We start from the raw sequence: 7,500 nt of genomic DNA, 5'->3' as shown, positions 1-7,500 counted from the left end.
AGGGATAATATGGAGGAGGGGTAGTGGCAAGCGGGGGAGAGAGAAGGAACTAGTGAGCAGGAGAGGAGATAAGGCCCCGCGATGAAAGAGTGCAGCAGCAGGCATGAAACCAGTCTGGTCGGGGCTTGATGGTTGATTGCTGCAAGAATGTCAACATCTCTTCACAGATGTCATTTAGCCTGAGGTGTTTTTCACCGGGGCAAACCTTGTCCTGAATGAGAAGGGAAAGTAGTTTGTGTGTGTGTGTGTGTGTGTGAGGCTATATAAGAGAAGAAAGGGTAGAGAAAGAGAGGGAGGAGGGCTTATGCAACTGTTCTCTTTAGGAGAAGCCAAAAAAGGCACCTACATGATCCACACGTTTCTGGCCCTGGTGTGAGGGCTGCTGCTTGTGGATGTGTTTCCATAGCGCCAGTGTCCACGTAGCGAAGTTCAAGAGGAATAGCCAATATTTCCCCAGCACGTTCATTGGTAAATATCCAAATCTGTATTCGTCTATTGTAAAAGAATTGAAGAGTCTCCCCTAATGTTCTGCTGTGATTACCAACAAAACATTTACACACACACACACACTCCAGCACACACTCTGCTCCATCTCAGTGGTGGACACTGTCAACTGCTCTGCACTCCGCCCTCATGCTCCAGTAGTGCTCAGGATGTTCTAGACTTTTCCATCTCAACATCGTCCTCCTCTCTCCCTGCCTATCTCCCTCATCCCTCTCGTTCTCTCACATACACTCTCTCCCTCATATCTCTCTCACTCTCTTTCTCTCTCTCTCTCCCTCATCTCTCTCTCTCTCTCTCTCTTTCTCTCTCTCTCCCCTGCTCCTTGTTCCTGGTCACGTCCCTCGGGCACCCCTGCATCATGAGAAGGCTCTTCTGTCAGATTTGTTGATTTAGATTCAGCTTAAATTAATCCGCAGCTCCTTATCTTTACTCTGTGGGTGAAACCTGTGAATGAGACTTCTCTCTCTTGCTATCAATCTCTTGAGCCGTTCAATTAAATTAATTTAGGTTTACATGACAAAAATAGCCAAACCAAGTGTTTTACCAAATGTAATACAGCTCCTTCTGTCACTTATTTCTAACCTGTATATGTCTCACTTTCCCTTCTCCCCAACTCAGCCTCTCAATCTCTCTCCATCTCCGTTGTTGCACTGCTACCCTAGAGGTCAAATCCAGGACATTTAAACACATCAAAGCTCCATTTAAACACATCTTATTCTCTTCAGTGGAGATGCTGGCTACAGCACCACACAAACTCCCCATGACACTCTCTGCCTACAGTCAATCTGAAGATGGTGACCTAGGGTTTCAGAGCCAAGGCTGGATGGGCATATATGGAAAGGAGCACTGCCGGACTTGTTTCAACCCAAATTTAGAGACAGGACTTGATCCCTACCAGTCCAGCTGAGACGAAAGACTTGTGCAAATATTCTGCCCCCAAAAAAGTAAACTCCATGCCAGAAAAGCATGTTCTCATCATGTTTGAGGTGAGCTCAGAGCAGTTTATTTCTGCTATGAAAATGTTAAGTTCATATCCTTACCAAATATTAAATGTAGAATAGCGAATTTTAGTTTGACTGTCATATTATTGAAATAAACAAACAAACACAAACATCATTAATTCTCATACCATTTGCATTTACTGGTCCTTATCCAAAGCAAGGAAGAGCACAGCACAATATTTCCCCCACATATTGATTCCAAGGCCTTGATGTTTCAAGTACCTTTTCCACCTATTGAATCACAGGAATAGAGCAATGCCATAGGAATGTAGTCTTAACCCTGTCCACTGACTTCCAGGCCCCGACATAACTCTCTTGAGAAGTGCAACTCAAAAATAGTGGGATACGTTTCTTCTTGCATCCGCCATGTTGCTAGTGTGCTTGTTTGTTTGTTTTTTTTCTCTCAGCTCTAAACTCAGGGGGATAAAGTAATAGCCCAATCTTCCTGCCTTGTGAGAGAGGCTTAAAAGGGGAATATCACATTAATCTAACAGGCTCCTGTGAGTTATTCACTTTTTTTTTAACAAACGAAGATGAGTTATTGTTTAATACGCAAAAAATAACCCCCCAAAAAACACACAAACAAAACACATTAAACATAAATGCCAACATTACTATCAGCAGCATCATCATCTTTACCACCACCATGTCCATCACAGAGGCCAAGAACGGCTGTCCTTATTATTTTTTCATTATTTGTTTATCTGGAGATAAAGCTTGTTTTCTTGAGATAATGGTTAATTTAACTGTTGATCTTGAGATAGCAAAGTTTGTTTTCTCATTATAATGACTTAATTATTTCATCACCAAAAATGAAGCAAAAGGTTGTTGCCTCTGATTACTATAATGTTTGTCAGAGATCACATGCGCAGATGCCAACGGTGGCAACTGATTTAAACTGGAAATTGCATAAGTGCCCATTACTGACCAACCCATCAGACTGTCCTTCAGTCAAGGTCTAAAATGTGCAGGCAGAAATTGCATTGTATATTTCTGTCTGACATCATATTCAGATGGCAGTTTTTGAAGTATGATTTTATAGGCAGCCAGTTATCAACACTACATTTCATCTTTGAAATTTATTTTGATGTTGCAAAGTCATGAGGAGGACAGGTGAGTCACCTACTGTTCCTACCAATCGCCCTGCAGGCTATGAACTGTGTAGCTGCGAAGTACAGGACAGAACCCTGAATGAATTTGCATGATAACAAGTCTTTATCAATGCTAACTGGACTGGTGGTGATGCTGTCTCAATGTTGGCGCTTTAAAGGGGAAGACTCGCGTGGCTGCAATTTCAAAGGCATGGGAATTTCAGGGATCCTGCTGAAATAGTTTCTCATGATGAATTATCTTGTTAGCTCAAGAAATCGGCTCTTTGTTTTTCTGAGATGACTTGATGAATTAACCCATTAACATGAGACAATAAGCTTGTCTATTTCAAGATAACAAAATAATTAATTTTTAAGATAATTGCATTAAAAGACATTTTTGCAAGCACGGCCATTCTTGGCTAATGTTTTCATCATCATAATCAATACAATCCTCTTACTTCACATCTTCCTCATAATCATCATCATCATCATCATTACCATGACACCATCAGTGACAGTGACAATAACTCATCATAAGGAGTTCATAATCTATCACTTGAGAAGAGCGTGTGAACAAAGAATAGTTCTCCCTTTGTCTCTCTCTACATCTCTATTACTTTCAAAAGCTCACTTTCTAGCGTTCCGTCACAGATGCGTGAGCGCACAAATCCTGTGAGCCTCAGACACAACTGAAGCATGACGTGACAGACACGGCTCTCAACTCACCCAGATCTGAGGCAGAGTTCACTCAGTTCATCTCACCCTGCCGTTTAATTCACCAGGCACTCACACACACACACACACACACACACACACACACACACTATATCTATAATATATATATTTGAATATATACATATATACATACATATATATAAAACATTAAGTGTGCCAATTAAAACAGGCCCCTGATTAAAGGGATGTCAGTCTTTTGGGAATGCTGCTCTTTGAACATGATGGACGATGGTTATTGTCAAGACTATAGGGTAATGTTTCTTGGCAAGAGACCAGACCCTAGTGTTACAAAACCAAGAGAGAGAAAGAGAGAGAGAGAGCGAGGAGGAGGAGAGAGAGAGAGAGGGAGAGAGAGAGAGAAAGAGAGCAATCAAGCCCAATTCAGAGCATTTCCTGTGTTTCATGTTAATCTTGCGGAGTGATTTTTCCATTACGTACTCCGCTACTCTGCTCTGAGACCTTACCCTCCTTTTCCTAGTACAGTTTGGAGCTGACCATTAGAATAACACACACACATACACATTAAAAACACTGTTATTTTGATTCACACACACACACGCACGTGTGCGCACGCCTGCACACATGCACACACACAGCTGCGCCAGCTGTGTCTTTACAAGTCACATCCCAAAATGCACTTGTTGCACTATGACCATGACAACAATTAGGAAAACACAGTAGCCTACATGGAGGCCCTATTGCTTAAGAGTTTATCCGACTTTATACATTTATTATATAATTAGCGGGTGAGAGAGAACAAAGATCTTTAGAGGACATGGCTTCACACTTACACTACAGGAAACATGGGCTCTGTGAATGTGATAGGTGATCTACTGGGCAAACCACAAAGCTGCTTTTGCAAAACCTTCATCTGTTAAACACCACACAAAGACAACATTGTGCAGACACTCAATACGGAGTACATTTGAGGTGTGTGTGTGTGTGTGTGTGTGTGTGTGTGTGTGTGTGTGTGTGTGTGTGTGTGTGTATTCGTGTGTGTATTTGTGTGTGTTTATTTGTGTGTGTGTGTGTGTGTGTGTGTGTGTGTGTGTGTGTGTGTGTGTGTGTGTGTGTGTACTGTATGTGTATGCATTGATGATACAATGCATATATTATGAAGCTTACTGTGAGCCAGCAGGGTCCCATCCATAACTCTTATATATTTTATGTTTACTTACTTATCAGTTACTTATGCTATTGTCAGTTGTACATGAATTGCGCATGTTTCTCTCATGCCAACATGATAAGTACCAGTAAACCTATTACAGGGGAAACACAAAATGTAAAGAGTTTTTACATGGAGTGAGTAAGCAAACTGATGAAAAGACGATTCTGTCTTTATCCGCTCCTCTCCTCCTTTGGCTCCCACTATCAAGCTATCAGTGTCTCTTTTTCTCTGTTTTGCTACACTGGACAGTGCCTATCTGAAACATGGCAAGCCGAGGCTTGTCACTGAAACTGCCCAGATCAAACAGCTACTGTTTCCAGTGCAAAACATTCTCCTACAGTATGTGTCTCTCTAGGGTGGTGGTGGAGGGTTGGCAAAGCTGAGACGTGATTGCACAGATTGTTCCAGAACATTTTTTTTTTCTTCTACTCCTTCTATGGTATGCAGGACAGGTCATAGAAAGGTAGAAGTTTGTTTTGGGGCAAATATATGATACACACTCACATATAGAAACGCACATCAATACACACACACACACACACACGCACGCACGCACACACACACACACACACACACACACACACACACACACACACACACACACACACACACACACACACACACACACACACACACACACACACACACACACACACGCACCCACACACACAAATACATATATGTTTTATGTCCCATATCAAAGTTGAACGACAAAGTGCAAAGTGTTATCTTATCTTATTGTCAATGCTAGGTAAATACAGTATGCATGTTTGATCATAAATATATAATAAAGTATTTTTAAATATGTATCCTCGACTAGCAATAAAGACAATGATTGGCTCATGAAGTGAATAAATCTATGATTCAATTATACATTTGTATATTGTATTATGTATGTTGTGCTACTTTTCCTATTTGTGGTTAGATGCCCATATAGACACACACACACACACACACACACACACACACACACACACACACACACACACACACACACACACACACACACACACGCACAGTAAAAGTACAGCTTCATATGAATGACCCATTTTAATTTTTCCCACACCAGGCAGACTAGTTGTAGTCAGACAGTGACCGTAGCCATGATGAACCACCCACTGAAAGTACATCAGTGAAGCACACACACACAGAACACACACACAGAAACATACATACTCAGTGACCCACAAAGGCACACCCACACCCCTCACACCCACACAGAACCTTCAATTCAAAAAGAAAAATGAGTCAGACACACAGACACACACAGATACACTGACACACACACACACACACACACGCACACACAATCACAATCAGTACTGTCCTCTCTGCTTCTTGCTTCTTTCTTTCATTCTCCATGTACCCATGAGCAGATTAGATGGGCTAAAAGATTTCCCAGAATGCACTGCTTCAGGGACAGCATGCCACACACCCTGCTTTCCCACAGGCAGAGAGACGGCGCCTGACCCCCTGCCTGTAGACACACACACACACACACACACACACACACACACACACACACACACACACACACACACACACACACACACACACACTTGGACTCCACCTCTCCAATCATTTCTCAAAAAAGTCCAATGAACTATTATTCTCTTCATATAATGCACAATACACCATTCACACTGGCTGGATCATATCCTGCTGAACATCCGCTGGCCGTTCAGGGTACAGAATGACAATGACCCCCCCCCGGTAAACACCAGGTCAAAAGACCAAACACCCGCTATTGATCAAGTACAGTACATGAATGGAGGAGGGCTCTGGCCAAGACCTAAACAGTATTTACGGCGGCCTCTTCACAAGCACAAACAAGGCCCCGGGTGGCGCTCTTCCTGTTCGGGTGGCCGTCGGAGGCGTTTGATGACCAGAGGGCCAAGATGGGCAGACCAGGTGAGTCAGACACACAAAAAAGAGAGAAGAGAGTAAATGACTGGTGCACAAAGAGAAGAGAGTAAATCAAGGACAAGACTAAACAAGCGATGCTATCTGCCCCCCGTGCTGAAGCCCTGCTGGCTGAATCAGAGGTATCAGTCGAGTGGCCAGCGCTTGCAGAGTGGGGGGGTGGAGGCACAGATGGAGGGTGGTGACAATGACCCATGCATGGAAACGCTGGTGAGAGTGACAAAGAAGAAAAGTATGCTGGGGAAAAACGGTTCAAACACACGTCGGACAGATTACACTGAGGGGGAGAGTGGACACAAGGGCGTGGAGAGGAGAGAGACATGTGACGCCATCAGATAGGGAGGAAGAGAGGGAGCAAGAGAGACAACAGGAGGGAGTCATGGAGGTCAGATAATGAAATCCAAGATGGCAGCTTATTCTGGTACAGATGTGCACAGACCTACAGTATATAAACGAAGAGCAGTCAACGGCAACACATATGTAAACAGACGTAAATGGAGGACAGAGAGAGAAGGAGAGGAGGAGGAGGAAGAAAGGAGGGGAAATGTGAAAGGTGAAACAAGGTGGAGGGAGAGGAGGAGGAGAGAAAGGCGAGGGAGAGAATGCGGTCAGAGGCACAGGGCCGCCACAACGACGCCACACGCAGTGTGCATGTGGCTAATGACACATGGACAAGAGCATAAACAACTCGGCCTGGAACACATAAATCATCCCATCCTTCAGTAAACAACCGGTAAACAAAGAGTGGTAAACAGCGTTCCTGTGCCCCTTGTGCTGGGCAATGGTGCTGTTACCAGAAGTGTCATGACCCAGGTCGTCAGGTCATGTGACCAGGACTCCAACTGGAAAGAATAGTGGCACACAGGGCAGGAAAAAAGGGTCTTTTCTTTGGACAGGAAAAAAGGGTTCCTCATGAGCCCGTCACAAGGCGTCACTAAACCCTGGCATCCATACTCCATACATTGGGAAAAATACCTTCATGAAGTGTAAGATGTTCTTATCAAAGAAAAAAAAACAATGGTGCCTTTTCTGTTACAAAGAATCCTTTTGCTGTCCTTTGCTGCCAGTTCTTCACCTC

General features: G+C 43.4%; 1 protein-coding gene across 2 annotated transcripts in view; it reads right to left on the bottom strand.

Moving 5' to 3' along the window:
- prkceb (protein kinase C, epsilon b) overlaps nucleotides 1-7,500 on the bottom strand; it is a 113,265-nt gene that overhangs the window by 10,943 nt on the left and 94,822 nt on the right. The gene's annotated exons all lie outside the window — the stretch shown is intronic.

The sequence above is a fragment of the Alosa pseudoharengus genome, unplaced genomic scaffold (assembly GCF_046254945.1).
Source record: "Alosa pseudoharengus isolate Yale_2024_CS ecotype anadromous, Long Island Sound unplaced genomic scaffold, YU_APseudo_1.1 YU_APseudo_1.1_scf_15, whole genome shotgun sequence".
NCBI lineage: Eukaryota > Metazoa > Chordata > Actinopteri > Clupeiformes > Clupeidae > Alosa > Alosa pseudoharengus.
Note: the sequence above shows the minus strand (reverse complement) of the source record. Positions and strands in the feature narration are given on the sequence as shown.